General features: G+C 38.6%; 1 long non-coding RNA gene across 1 annotated transcript in view; it reads right to left on the bottom strand.

The window, feature by feature from the left end:
- LOC111553906 overlaps positions 1-16,207 on the bottom strand; it is a 40,566-nt gene that overhangs the window by 12,813 nt on the left and 11,546 nt on the right. The gene's annotated exons all lie outside the window — the stretch shown is intronic.

Raw genomic sequence — 16,207 nt, forward strand, 5'->3', positions numbered from 1 at the left:
GTCTGTTCTTGCATGGTGTTTACTTTATACATTAGAACCGTTAACATATTAATCATAGTTGTTTTCAATTCCTGATCTGATAATTCCAGCATCTCTATCATATCTGAGTCTCCTTTTGATACTTGCTGTGTCTCTTCAATCTGCACTCTTTTGCTTTTTAGTATGCCTTGTACTTTTCACTTGATAGCTGGTCATTATATACTGGATAAAAGGAAACACTGTAAATAGGCCTTTAGTAAAGTGGTAGTAAGGTGCAGGGAGAAGGGGCACATTCTCTAGACCTGTGATTAGGTCTCAGTCTTCTAGTGAGCCTCTGCTTCTGTACTGTGAACTTCTCAAATGCTTCTCAGTCTCCCCACCCCACTGCCACTTAGTTGGGATGGGATGGCTGCAAGCGTGTAGAGTTGGGTATTTCCTTTCTTCCAGGTGAGGTAAGTTCTGACGAAACCATAGCAGGTTAGGCTCTGGTTGAATAGTTTCTCCTAAGGGCAGACCTTGTTAAGAACAGAATGCTCTGATGCACTCTTAGATGTTTTTTCACCTCCTCCTGCCAGGAGCATGAGGGGATTTTCCTCCAGCATTCCGTGTGGGAACCTGGTCCAGTTCCAAGGGGGTAAAACTCACTTAATTGTGAGGGATACCCAATGACTAGTCCACCTAGAATTTTTAACTCTCAGATTTATCCACACTGAGACTCCAATAAGTCATCAATTACAGTTCAGATATCCCTACTTTGGCATTGATTCCTTCAGAAGTTCTGCTCATGAATTTCTATTCCAGTAAGTTGTGATTCTCCGTATTTGCCTATCTGTCTCTAATTTGGGGGTCAGTGATTTGTCTTGTGAACCCACTTCCCTTTGGGATCTAAGAAGAGCTGTTCATTTTCCAGTTTGTTCAGCTTTTTACATGTTGTTAAGATAGAGTAGCAACTAGCAAGTTCCTCACTGAACCAGAAACCATTACTATTCTTTCTAAAAAAATTCTTCTTCATTCTTACCAGTGAATTCTTCCAAGCTAATGTTAAATTTGAATTGCCAATTTTCCAGCCCCCCCCAAAAATTAACAAAAATACAGTATGATAGCAGTATTTGTTCTCCTCTCCAAAGAAAATAATGCATTTCTCCAGTAGCAGTATTTGTTCTCCTCTCCAAAGAAAATAATGCATTTCTCCAGTTACCCACATCATAATGTATGTGACTGTGTGCTTTACAGATTTTAAGTCCTTTACAAAGGCTCACACTGTCCTGGAAATACCCTAAGAGATAAGGATGATTATTCCAATGTTACCTATGAGAAGAGTGAGGCACAAAGAGGTTAAGCAGCTTGCTCAGGCTCACACAGCTAGTAAGTATAACATTTAAGATGCTGACCCAGGTAATTAGGTGCCACGCTATCTACCCAACATCATTCATGGACCTGCTTGGAACATGCCTGGCATTTGGTAGGTGCTACTGGCTGTGGCATTCAAGTCTTTTGAGATTGTTCCTTCATCCATCACGACAGCCACCATCCAGTGGGCACCTGGGGACGTGGTCACAGAGGGCTTCTTTCTCCAAGGAGGATAAGAGTGTGGAGGTGATAGGGTTGGATACTTGTTACTAACAGAGACTGCTTCCTGCAAAATGTGACTGAAATAGTTTAAAGGAATCTTGAGTGAAAGAAAATTCCAGACTGGAGCCACAGAGGCTGGATATATCATGTCATATGTATGGGAAAGTCTTGTATAGACTTGGAGTCATGAAAAAATGCTCAGAATAAAGGCAGAGCAGGCTTAGAAATGACAAGAGAAGATCCTTTCTCTTTCACACATCTCCCTTTCATCAGCAACATGAGACCTCCCTACGCCACACAGGCACTGGGAAAAACCAGGGTTCACAGATGGGCTCTGATTTTAGGGGAGGCCCCTGTGTGTACCTATTGTATCGTTGGAAGATTGTGGTAGTAATGGACAGACATACAGCAAAGACTCCTCCCACTAATCACCTTCTCCATGCATCTCTCTGGCTTTGGTTTACACTTTCTCTACTACTTTTCATCAAAAAGCTGTCATCCTAAAAACTGTCATGTTAACCTATTAAATCCAATTGAAGAAAGTGTGCAAATTTCATATACCCCAGGGATAGATTTCACAATTTTCTCTGCAGTGTTGTTTGTGTCAACGTAAGAGTTGCTTGGCATCTACGAACAAGTAAAAAGGATAAGTGGAGTGCAGGCTACATGGGTGGTGGAATACTACACTGTAATGCAAAGAAATAAAGTTGATCCCAAAATGATGTTGGATGATAAAAATAAGAAATTGAGAAATATACTACAATACTAACAGAACGTAAAGGGCCAAAGTGCTATATCTTCCAGAAATAAAATATAAGTAAACATAGTGAAAAAGGATTAGCAAAGACACCTATTAAGTGCAAATCACATACTAATGTCCAGGTCTGACCTTGACAGAGTATAGGGTATTAGGCTTACTCTCCCACTATAGACAACTATAAAACTGGAAGAAATTTACAAAGCATCTGTTTTCATACATTGGAGGTGAGATGTCCATTTACTCATTTACTCAGTTTCTGCCCAAGAGTAATTGGTTCTTAATCAACATCACAGGCATGTGGTTGAAACCCACAAAAAGGCCACTTGTATTAAATTGTTTTCTTCTTCTAAATGTACCTTCTGCTTTTTGTTCTTCTTTTTCTTACTTCCTGTCTTCTTTGGTTTAATTGTGTATACTTAATACTCGTCTTGTCTCTTCCATGGGCTTTTTAGCTATGCTTCTTTGGGTTATTATTTTAGAAGCTGATCTAGGAATTATATTATGTATTCTCAACTTGTTTCAGTGCTCTATGAAATAAAACCATGCTACTTCACGTATAATGAAGAACATTCCAATAGTACATTTCTATCCACGTCTCCATTATACTATTGTTGTATATCTTACTTTATATGCTATAGGCCCAATAAATTGTTATCATTTTAGTGTAAGCAGTCAGATGTCTTATGAAGAAGATACAAAAGAAGAAAAATACATTTTTTATAAAATTTATCTTTTTGAGGCAGGGTCACCCAGGCTGGGGTGCAGTCCCCCAAGGTGGAGTGCAGTGGTGTGATCATGGCTCACAGTAGCCTTAGATTCCTGGGCTCAAGCAATCCTCCCACCTCAGCCTCCCAAATAGCTGGGACTATAGCCACGTGCCGCCATGCCTGGCTAATTTTTTTTTTTGTTAACTTTTTGTAGGGATGAGTTCTCACTGTGTTGTCCAGGCTGCTCTCAAAATCCTGGCCACAAGTGAACCTCCCACGTCAGCCTCCCAAAGTGCTGGAATTAAAAATGTCTTTTAAATTAACATTTGTTTTCCCCTCTCTTCCTTCTGTCATGTGGACTAAGTGTACGTCTGCTTTTATTTCCCTTCAGCCAATTACTTTGGGGGGCAAAGGATAAGCCTGATGAAAATGTCTTCATTTTGACCACACTTTTCAAGGATAGTTTTACTGGACATAGGATTCTAAGTGGACTTATTTTTACTTCAGTATTTAAAATATGGCATTCCACTGTGTTATAACTTGCATTGTTTCTGATTAGAAATTAGCAATACTCATACTGCTTTTTTCTTATATGTAAAATGATTTTTATCTATGGCTGCTTTTATGATTTTTTGTGTGTTAAAAATATTTTCAACAATTTGGCTGTAATGTGTCTACATTTATCTTTATGTTTCTCCTGTTTGTGATTTGTTGAGTTTCAGTGTCAACTGTGTTGATATTGTTCATAAAGTTCAGCAATATTTTAGTCATTTTTTTTTCCAAGTAATTTGTTCTCTCCCAATTTTCCTCACTTTCTGATATCCCAGTTAAACCATTTGATTGAATTACTTAGGTCTCTGAGTCTCTACTAATTTATTGGTATTTTCTTTCTTACTACTTGGGGTGGGAGAGTTTCTACGGATCTATCTTCAAATTTACTGGCCTTCTCCCACATTGTTCAATATGCTATTAATCACATCCAGTGAAATTTTCATTTCAGATTACATTTTTTCCTATTTTAGAATTTTTATTTATTTATTTATTTATTTTCAAAATAACTTTTATTACTTGGCTGAGATTTCCCACTCATTCACTTATTATATTCAGCATTTATTTTACATCCTTGAACATATCTATAATGGCTTCTATAAAGTCCTTGTGTCCTAAGTTCAATAAGTGTGTCATTTCAGAGTCGATTTATACAGAAAAGTTTTATTTACCTTTTTTTTTGGATAAAGGTAAAATATTCTTTCTTTGCATATCTAGTGATTTTTTTAAACTGTGTACTAAATATTATGAATGCTACATAGTTGAGAATATATTTTGCCATCTTGGTCTAAAGAGAGTTGAATTTCATTTGTAGATAATTATTGAGAAACCAGTTTGATCATGTTAGGATTTGTTTTTAGGCTTTGATAGAGTGGGAGAGAAGTTGTCCGTTTTCTGAGGTTGAAATATACTGCTCTGAAGATGTGGCCTGTATGGAGTCTCAACTGAATTCCTGGAATATTTAGAGGGGTTTCTCTGTCCTGGCTGAATAAATCTCCTATGACTCCCAGTGCTATATATCCTCTGGAATTGTCATTCAGTTCACATTCTCTCTTGTAGCTTTCTTCTCCCCCTCCAAGCACTTGTAAAGTGATACCATGACCATGCCTATCTTAGAATTCTGCCAAAAACTCCTGGGAACATCTACACAGATTGCTTGGGTTCCTTTCCTTTGAAGTTCCTCTTTAATAACCTGTCTTTTAAGTTCCAGCCACTTAAGCTTTCCCAAACTTTAATCCAATTAAAAGGCATAGAGGAGAGTGAGACTTGGTAACAGAGCAAAATGTAACTATATGCTACTACAAGAAAAACACTTGAAATATAAAGAGACAGGTTAAAAGCAAAAGAATGGAAAAAGATGTACTATGCTTACTGTAAGCGTAAGAAATCTAGCATGGCTCTATTAATATTAGACACAGAGATTTAGAGAAAAGGCTATTACCTGTATTAAGAAGGTCATTTTTTGATGATAAATGGGTAATTCAAAAAGAAGAGTAGCAATACTAACAATATGTTGACACAACAACAAAGTTTCCAAACACAAAGGAAAAACTTAAGGAACTAAAAAGATAAATAGATAAATTCACAGTTATGGCTGGAGATTCCAATACTTCTTCCTCATTAATTGATAGAGTAAGTAGGTTTTAAGAATAATGTTAAGCAACTTGGCCTAGTTGACATTTACAGAATGTGACACCCAACAACTTTATAATACACATTTTTTTTTTTTTTTTATTGCATCTGGAACATTCACCAGGATAAAACTAGTGGTATTATAATACACGTTTCTATATATTTCAAAAGATTTAAAACAGAGTTTTTTCTCTGACAATATGAAATTAAAATTGGGAAAAAAAGACAAATAAATCTGGAAAATCCTCACATATCTAGGAAAAATCACATACTTCTAAATAACCTACTTATCAAAAGGAAAAAAAATCACCATGGGAAATGATAAAAATTTAAAAATAATTGACAATGAAAATACAATCTATTAAATTTTATGGGATACAGCCAAAGCAATGCTTAGAGGAAAATGTATTGCCTTAAATGTTTATATTAGAAAATAAAACGCCAAAATTCAATGCACTAAACTTAAAAATACAAGAAAAAAATAAGTAAATAAAACCCATGAAAGTAGAAGTAAGGGCAACAGTGAATAGAAATTGAACAAACATTAAAGATCATAAATAAAGTAAAAAGTTGTTTTCTTTAAAATATTAAGAAAATTGATAAATTACTATGTTAATTAAAAACAGAAGAGGAGAAACACAAATTTCCAGGGTCAGTAATGGAAAGGATGATCACTAGAAATAAATTAGACATTAAAAGTATAATAAAGGAATGCTATGAACAACTTTATATCTAATATTTAACAACTTAAAGTTGAAAAATACACTGAAAGAGAAAAATTACCAAAATTAACACGTGGAATGTAAAAACTGGTTAGCTATGTATCTGTTAAAGAAATAAAATTTGTTATCAAACTCTTCCTATCAAAAGCACTCATATATGAGATCACTTTTGAATTTATCAAATTTCAAAAAATACCAATTTTTCACAAACTGTTTCAGAAAATAGAGAAGAAAGAAACACATCACCCCTTTTTTGATGAACCTAGCTCAATGCTAATATAATAACCAAACAAGAACATTAAAATAAAAGAATATTACAAGTCAGTATTTCTCATGAACTTAAATGCAAACATTTTAAAAAAATATACATAAAAATAGATAATATATCATGACTAAATGGATTATTCAAGGAATGTCAGGTTGTGTTAACATTAAAAAATTAGTTTAATTCACCAGAATTACCAGAATAAAAGAGGGAAAAACCATATGATGATCTTAATAAATGCAGAAAAAGCATTTGCTAATTTTCAACATGTAATCATAAAAAACTTGCAAGTAAGACTAGAAGGAACATTTCTCAATCTGATAGAGTTCCCCTAATATCAAAAACAAGCAATAAAAATTCACTTTCATCACATCTATGCAAAACTGTACTGGAGAGCTTAGCCAGTACAATAGGCAGAAAAATATATAAAAGACATCGGGTTTGGAAAGGAAGAAATAAAACTATATTTATACATGTAGAATTATACATGTAGAAAATGCAAAAGAATCTGTAAATAGTCAGAAATAAGTGAATTTAGCAGTTACTAGAGATAAGGTCAATTCTGGAAAATCATTTGCATTTTTACATACTAGCAAAGAACAGTTGGAAAATAAAAATTTAACATATTAAATAAAATAAAAATACTTAAGAAAATCTATGTATGGTTTCTATACTGAAAAGTATAAAATACGCCAAGAGAAATTAAAGAAGACCTAAATAAATGAAGAGATATATACCATGTTCATGGATTGAAATTCAATGTTGCTGTAATATTCTATTTCCCAAATTTAACTAACTGCTATCTAAATAGAAATTCCAGCAGACTTCTTTCTCTTTGACAAGCCAAATCTTAAATGTTTATGGAAATCTAGAGGATTTAGAATAACCAAAGCAATATTAAAGAGAACAAAGTTAAATAACTTATACTACCTGATTTTAAGACTGCCTATGAAACTAGAGTTATCAAGACAGTTTGCATTGGTACAAAACAGACAAATAGATTAAGTGAACAGAATATAGAAGCCAGAAACAAATTCACACAACTGATTTTTGGCAAAAGCTGCAAGGCAATTCAATAAGAAAAGGGCGGTCTTACAGCAAATGATGCCTTAAAAAAAAGATATACCCATACTGAAAAAATAAAAACTAAACCCTACCTAACACTAAATGCAAAAATTAATTTATGATAGATTATAGACCTAAGTGTAAAAGCTAAAACTATGTATAAAGGTCTTATAAATAAACACAAGATAATATATATTATTTCACTACCTTTCCTTGACCAAATGTCTTATATGTAATGAAAAAAACTACAAACCATAACAGAGGAAACTGATAAATTGGACTTGGTCCAAATTAAAAGCTTCTGCTTATTAAAAAAAAAAAAACCATTAAACATGAATTGGTACAGTGAAATTCTACACAGCAATAAAAATCAATGAACTATTGACACATACAGCAGCTTGGAAAAATTTCAGAGATGCTGAGTGAAAGAAGTCAACCTCAAAAGGTTACATATGATGTGATTCCATTTATATGGTGTTCTGTTTATTTATTTGTTTAAAAAAACTATAATATAGTGATAGAGAACAGATCACTAGTTCCAAGGGGTTATCGGGGGGAAGCATGTGCCCACAAAGGTTAGGTCATTTGGGGTGACAAAAATGCTCTGTGTCCTGATTGTAATGGTGGTTACATGCATCTCTACATGTGTTAAAAGTAAGAGCAGTGTGCCCCCAAAAAACTCAACTTATTGCATGTTAATAAAAACATAAAATATATTTAGTTGACAACTAAAGATGGAGAAAAACGATTTTGTAATACACACATTTGAAAAAGGACTGGTCTTCAGAATATATAAGGAATTCATACAACTCAGTAAGAATAAGAGAACTCAATTAAAAATAGGCAAAACATGTGAACAAATACTTCACAAAGATAATTGAATGACCAATAAGCATATAAAAAGTGATAAATGTCAATGATCAACAGGAAGATGAAAATTAAAAACATACTTGGAGAGCTATACAGAATCACTGAAATGCTTAAAATTTAAAAGACTATCAATGCTAAATGTTGGTGAAAATATGGAATAAACAGGTTGCAGAGCTCTCTTATATTGCTGGCTAAATGAAAAATAGTGAAACCAAATTGAAAAACAGTTCGATAGTTGACTAGTTCTTTCTCACACCACTAATAAAGACATACTCAAGACTGGGTAATTTATCAAGAAAAGAGGTTTAATTGACTCACAGTTCAGCATGGCTGGGGAAGCCCCAGAAAACTTACAATCATGGCAGAAAGGGGAAAGGGACGCAAATATGTCCTTCTTCACATTGCAGCAGCAAGAAGTCCTGAGCAAAAGGGGGAAAATCCTCTAATAAAACCATCAGATCTTGTGTGAATTCACTCAGTATCATGAGAACAGCATGAGGGTAACCGCCCCCATGATTCAATTACCTCCAACCAAGTCCTTCCCATGATACATGGGGATTACGGGAACTACAACTAATGATGAGATTCGGGTGGGGACACAGCCAAACCATCTCAGTAGTTTCTCATAGAATTAAATATACACTTTACCCTAGAGCCCAGCAATTCCATTCCTACACACTTACTCAAGAGGCATCCAAATATATGACTGCAAAAGATTTGTACAAGAACAGTCACCACGACTTGATTCATAATTGGTAAAAACCAGAAGGAACCCCAACATTCGTTAAAAGAACAGATAAAAAAATTGTGGTAGAATCACACAACAGAATACAACTCAGCAGTAGAAATGAGTGACCTATGGTTATGCGCAACAGAGAGCCACAGAAACATTGTGGTGGTTGAGAGAAGCCAGATGCAAAAGAGTTCATTCTGTAGAATTCCATTTCTATAAAGTTCTAGAACAGGAAAAAACTAATTTACAGTTAGAAGTAGAAACCAGAACAGTGATTGCTTGGATGGGTGGGAAGGCAGGCACTGACTGGGAAGGATAATGATGGAACTTCCTGGGGTGATGGAAATATCCTATATTCTAACAGGAATGTGAAGTACACATGGCTGTGCATAACTCATCCATTTGTACACTTATGTGTCTTTTGTTGTATGAAAATTATACCTTGATTAAGAAGAAAATAATGTGTCTCTGGGGAAGGCAAGATTAGGGATTAAGAGAAGAAGGGGTTAATATAACAGACAGACACATAGTGGCCTTGCCTGGACTTAGCATTGAAAGATGCCCAGTCCTGGGCATGGTCCAGCCTCCACCCAGCTCCCTCTGCACGCTCCTCCTCATCCCTGCCGCAGTGTCTTTCCTCTGTTCACCATAGAGGATTTGGCAAAGCACACCCCCATTCTGATTTTCCCCTCTGGTTTGTCTGACATCACTCCTTCATTTTACTTCCCTCCCCTAAGGGGCTAGGAAGCTGGGGTTGGGGGTTAGGGAAGGTGTGAGGAAGAGAGGGAGAAGTGGCTTTTGCTTATTGCCTTCAGTTGGCCCCTGGCTGCCCTGAAGATGAGCTTTAAGCCCAGCTCTGCAGGAGGACCAGGATAGCACAAAGGGGTCTGGAGATGCTTATGGGAATAAGTCTACATGGGGGCCACTCCAGGAAGGGAAGGAAGAGCTGGAGCTTTCCTCGCTTTGCATTTCTATTCCCCTTGGGTTTTTGTTGTTGTTGTTTTCTTGTTTGTTTTTTTAACATAAAATTTTACCTTCAAACTCTAGAGGCTGAGAAAGGTGTCCCTGTCTCAGGAGGATAGAGTTCTGAGGCTCACCCTGCTCTGCTCAGCACAGAGGTTGTAACTGAGCAATCTTCCTTAACCCCTTGAGGGGGAAAAGAAAAGAGGCAGAGGAATGCATGTTTTCCTTCTCCCTTGTCATTCTGCTGTACTGACCTTTTGCTTAGCTTTTTGCTAATGTCATTTTCACTCTTGGTTGGGCTTTCTCGACAGTAAGGAAGAATTCTTTATGAAGCTGCGGTGATAAACTAGGGTCATGCATTCATTCACATCGAGGAAACCACTTCATCAGCTCTGACTTCAATATCAAATACCTCTAATCTAATCAGGAAAACAGCAAAACTCTGCAAAGTGCCCCTGTTAATCCTGTCACTTACTACCTCGCTAGATTTTGAAAAATGCAGTTTAATTAGCAAAATAAAAGAACTTAATCTTTCCCCATATTATTCACACAAGTAAAAATACATGCATTGGCTGAAGATAAAAATAAATTGCATAGGGCTACTAACCAAATGCAGGGGTGGGAGACAGATGAGGCTGCAATCACCCTGATTGTAGAGAGTGAAACAAACTCTAAGCTTTGTTACAGCCTCAGTAAAACAGTGCAAAGAAATGCCTCTCTCCATAAATATTTCACACACATTTAATACAAGGAAGAACAATTTTTAGGCCAAAAGGTGTTTCAACACAGAAGAAAATATTCCCTGTATTTCATGTCATAGTTTTTGTAACATGCAATAGGACTCTTCACAAAGTCGATGCTTTGGATTTTAATAAAAATTGTAGAAGACAAGAAAGAGAGCTTTTTCCTACAATTATCTTAAAAAAGAAAATAAGATTCCATCTTAAAAGACGATTGCAACAAAGAAGAAGAAACATCCTTTTTTGGTCTTTGCTTTTGAACTCTCACCACCTCTACCCTTTTACATATTCATAAAATGTATACGGAGCTAATTTTGAATGTGCCCTTTATGACTATATCACGGTCATAATATCGTCACGTTCTGAAGGCGTAATTAAAGATTTACCTAGATTTATGAGACTTTATCATTATCAATAGGGTTAAGGAATGCCAGGGAGACACATTGTTGGAAGATTTTGCTCAGCAATTTCTTGAGCAATGAGAATACTGGTATTACTTTAGTGCTCAAAAAAATGACTGTTCGGCACTAATATATGGCCCTTTATTAGAAAGGGAACACCAAAGACACTTCAGTCAAAACACTCCAGTGCCTGCTCACCTCTTCCTGTTGAGGGATGAAGAAGCAAAATGCCTTGCTCATCGAAATGTGGAAGTTGGAAACATCAGCTCCCTACAGCAGAGGGTGGCTGACCTCTCAGCTCTACCTCCTTACAGGTTGAGCCATATTGCATCCCGTGGATCAAGACGCCTTTAAAACAATAGGATGCAGGAAGCAAAAATCCCAAACACACCTAGTTCCCAACCTGCTTGCTGCCTTTCTGTGGCCTTCCAATTTTAGTCAGGCGATTCTCTGGAAGGTTGGTTTCAGCAGCAATTCGAGCAATAAGTTTTTTTTTTTTTTTCCCATGTGTGGCTAATGTTTCATTTTTCTCATTCTCAGGGTAGTCTTCACTCAGAGCAAGACAAGCCTCAGAATGCCATTTTTCATGCAACATATGTTTCATGAAAATGAGCAGGCCAAAGCCCCATGTCGAGGCACCCTGCCTTCAGGCTTTGCAGGGAAGAGGCATGTGTTGAAACAGTGTCATTATGACAGCACCTACACTGGCAGAGGCTAATTTCTTTTTGTCCTCTAAGGATGGAGGGAGAGAGAGAGAAAGAGAGAGACACAGAGAGAGATCTCATAGAATTGGCTCACATGATTGTAGAGGCTGTCAGGTCCTAAATCTGCGGGGCAGGCTGGTAGGCTGGAGACTCAGGGAAGTGTTGATGTTGTAGTTCAGATCCAAAGGCCATCTACTAGCAGAATTCCCTCTTCCTTGGGCAAAAATCTCTCTTTTTCTTAAGGCCTTCAACCTATTAGATGAGGTCCACCCACATTATGGAGAGTTACCTGTTTGACTCCAAATCTAATGATTTAAATGTTAATCTCATCTAAAAAATACCTTCATGGCAACATCCAGATGTGTGTGGCCTTGTCAAATAAACACATAAAATTAAGCATCACAATACCTATTCTAGGGCCCGTGAGTCTCACCTTACTTGTCCTCTAAATTAGAGTCTTACATATGCATTTTTTTGTCTAAGAAACTTATCTTCTTTTAACGCATCGGACACGTGGTGTATGGATTAAAGCAATACACTTCTATCTGCAAAGGAAAGCCATTCTAAAGGGAAAGTTGAGGCGTGTCTGACATTGCAAGCAAAGCCAGCTAGCTTCTGCTTTCCTTTGAGGGATTCTATTTGACTCTCTGCTTTCCTTAGAAGCACTTGGAATGAGGATCTTGGGTTGGGTTGGGGTTTAGGGTCAGTCCTCGGACCTGCATAGGATTTGGACTTTTCATCACGGGCTGTGCATTTTGGTGTGACCTAGAAATGTTGCATGTACATTTCTGAAAGTGTGGAGTAAAGCAGTGCCTTCCATTGTCCCCTAGGCAGGCTTCAGTTGGCTGCAGCTAAGAGGAGCTGAGGATTTTTGTCTGACAAATTCAGTTCTCCCTGGAACAAGAGCTCTCCAAGATTGCATATGGCCGACAATTCCATGCACTCTTCATTTTGGCTGGATACACAGCATCGGTACAGAAGTGATTATTTGGGAAGATGTTTCCCCAGCTTAAACCTGCTCTCGATGCTTCTGGAAAAGGTGGTTCTATCTGGGTTATTGCTCCAAATCTGGGCAGAGACTGATGGAGCTCACTCTCCAAGTTCATATTCCACATTGGAGGAATAGTAAAAATTACTTTATCTGTATGTAGAGCATGCAGCTCTCATGGGAGCCATATAGGAACAATCATGGTCTGCAGTGGGGTTGACAGACACTGCATTCATCTGCAGTGGAGATGCCTGCAGGAGCAAGGGCTTTAGAGGATCTGGCCAGGGCTCCAGTTCCTTCTGGCTTCTCTTTGGAGTCCTGCATGTAGCTGTATCCTTGACCTGACCCAGGATTCCTCATCAGTGCTAATTAGCCAGAATAGAGCATCCACAATGAGGTGGCAATTTTTCATTTGATGAAATTGGCTGAAAATATTGCAAAAAAAAAAAAAAAAAAAAAAAATTCCAGCAACAACCAAAAAAACAGGAGAAGGCCACTTTCCAAGTTCCCTGGCCTGGGACTGTACCTTCACTTCCTCATTGCATTTTTCCTCCTTGTTGCATTTCTTCTGTCAGCCTGTGGGCACACCAACAAAACACAAATTATGCTGGTGTGGGTCTAGAGAGGGATGCCCAAGCTTTCTGCTTAGCATAGAGCCTCTCCCTGGTAGCTGGTGTAAGTCTAGCTCCTTAGAGCCCCACTGGTTGCCTGTTCTCCCTCCCCAAGCCACTCCATGGGTTCTCTCTCTCCTCTGACCCAGCCACAGAGCACTGCTACTGCAGAGGGATTCTAAAGGAAACCCCTTAGACGTGGAGAAAACCCTTCTTCTCTCTGCCCAGATGGTGCAGCTTCCCAAAACAGATAACATAATCCCTGGTAATATTACCAGGCCTAAAATATTGCCAGAACCTACCCTGCCCCTTTACTGAGTTCCCTGCCAATCTGCTTCCAGCATGGTAAGGAAAAGGCCATGAAACCAGAAGATTCTGGATGGGTTTCCTCTTCGGTAATCACGCTAAATCACAAGACACCTTCTTATGCTTAAACATGGCCACTGCAAGATGAGGGAAGGTGGTGCTGTTCTGCTTGATTCTTCAAAAACTGGTAAGTGGATCTAAATCTCTGTTACCCAGACGAGTTAAAAACCTTGGTTTCAAACTGGAGAGCCACCTACCCTGCCATCATGTCATCTCTCCCCTTAATGAGCTCTGGGAATGAACAACCTGAGATTCAATTTAGTCCTCCACCAAGCGGGCTGTTACAGATGTTTTGCATATACTGAAATTAGCAGGTGAGCTGACAAGATGGTGACATTGCTCATCTTCTTTCTTTAAGCTGCTTACCTTTATCAGTCTATTGTGAAGGTTATGGTAGTAGATACAGAATTACACCCCTGCCCCAGTGTGAGCCTCTGCATAGGACAATGGCCAGATAAGGGGCCGGGCCCCAGTAGTAGGAAAATGGCCTGACATCAGTTATCATAAAAGCAACAGAAATCCTGTCAAAGCGTCCAGCTCTCACTTTCAGCATCTCGCACGTATGAGAGAAGGAACATCTGTGACATGCCCGTCAATATGTTTTAGCAACATTTTTTGGGACCAAAATTAACATTAACAGGAAGACAGGTTTGTGTTTCTCTGTATTTTCACTTATTAACACAACAATCTCAAGGTGATTAGCAATTCTGAGCTATGTTGGGCTGTGAATTTCCATGTGCAGCATTGAGACACAGGACAAACATCCTCAGTTTTAGCTCAGAGTTTGGGCTTGTGGAAATTTCAGGAAACCATATAGCTTTGAGAAGCTTGGATGTCTTTCAGTCCATGTTTAGATGTGAGGAAACGTGCACCAGAGAAAACAGAAATGTCACGGTGCCACTGTGTTGGATTATCTCCAACATTCGCTAAGTGCCAGGCTCTGTAGAAAGCAGGTGTACGGCCCGAACTTTGGTGTCTAGGACTGAAACTCATAGACTCTTCATTCATTCATTCATTCATTCATTCATTCATTCATTCATTCACTAATCATCACTGGCTTAGCAATTCCTAAGTAGCAGATACTCTGCTAGACACTGCTAAGCCCTAGTCTACAGTAACAATCAGATATTAAACTTACCTGGAGGAGCTCACAGAGGGGTAAGGAACATAAACAAACTCAATCATAATTACAGTACAAATTGCCAGGACCAGGGGCTTTACCAATTCCTGTGTTTTCAGGGAGGTCCAAGGGAACTGCCAGCTCTGGCAGTTGGGCTGTGTGTAGATCTCCCAAATCTCTGAGAATCTTTACCTCCCTATCTTACTGGGCTTGTGTGAAGGTTGAAAGCCCTTAGAACACTTGAGTGGCACTATATGAGCTCAATAAATGGTAGTCATAATCACCACCATCTTTACTATCACCACCACCACCACCATCATCATTACCACCACCATCACCACCATCATCTCCCCCACCATCACCACCACCATCATCACCACCAGCATCACCACCATCATCACCACCAGCACCAACTACCGTCATCATTGTTACCACCACCATCATCATCGCCCTCACCATCACCACCATCATCACCATCATCATCATCATTACCACCACAATCGTCACCATCATCATCACCCCCACCATCACCACCACCATCATCATTGTTACCACCACCATCACAACCATCATCACCACCACCATCACCATCATTACCACCATTTTCACCACCACCATCACTACCACAATCACCAGCACTACCACCACCATCACTACCATCATTATCATCACCATCAGCATTGTTACCACCATCATCATCATTACCACCACCATTGCCACCATCACAAACACCACTGTCACCACTACCATCATCATCATTCTTACCACCACCATCACCACCACCACGATTATCACTGTTACCACCACCATCATCATTGCCACCATCCAAACACCACTGTCACCCTTAGCACCATCATCATTCTGACCATCACCATCATCACCACCACAATTACCACTGTTACCACCACCATCATCATTGTCTTCATCATGGGGATAGATTCTCTGTTTGCCCCTCCAAATCTACTTTCTATCTTCCACCACCCTGCTGTGTACCCCAGGCAGCTGACCAATGTGGACTTCATCCATAGGCTCTCTTACTCTTTGACTTCTAGTTGGGAATGGCTAATTGGGAGCGCTATAAGAGAAGGATGTCAGAGGACAGTCAGAGTATTTGTTCTGTCTTTCTCTCTTCTGGGCCACCATTGACAGTAACTGTATTCTCCTGGCAAAAGTTATCAGATGACCTCTTCCACAGGACAGCTCTCTCTGGGTTCTGGTTACTGCTCCTTTCCTGGCCCTTCAGGTCACAAGGTGATAGAGGTTGCTGCTGTTGATAGCCCTGGAGTGTTTTATCTTCCCTTGCTGTTTTCTGTTAGTCCCTTTCCCCGCTGTTGTGAGTAGTCCTGTCAGGAAGCTCTTCAGTCACCCTTGAGTGTGTCCTGGGTTTCCTCACTAGGACCCTGACCATTCAACCATCATCATCATCATCATCATCATCATCATCATCATCATCATCATCA

This window comes from Piliocolobus tephrosceles, chromosome 21 (genome assembly GCF_002776525.5).
Source record: "Piliocolobus tephrosceles isolate RC106 chromosome 21, ASM277652v3, whole genome shotgun sequence".
NCBI classification, from domain to species: domain Eukaryota; kingdom Metazoa; phylum Chordata; class Mammalia; order Primates; family Cercopithecidae; genus Piliocolobus; species Piliocolobus tephrosceles.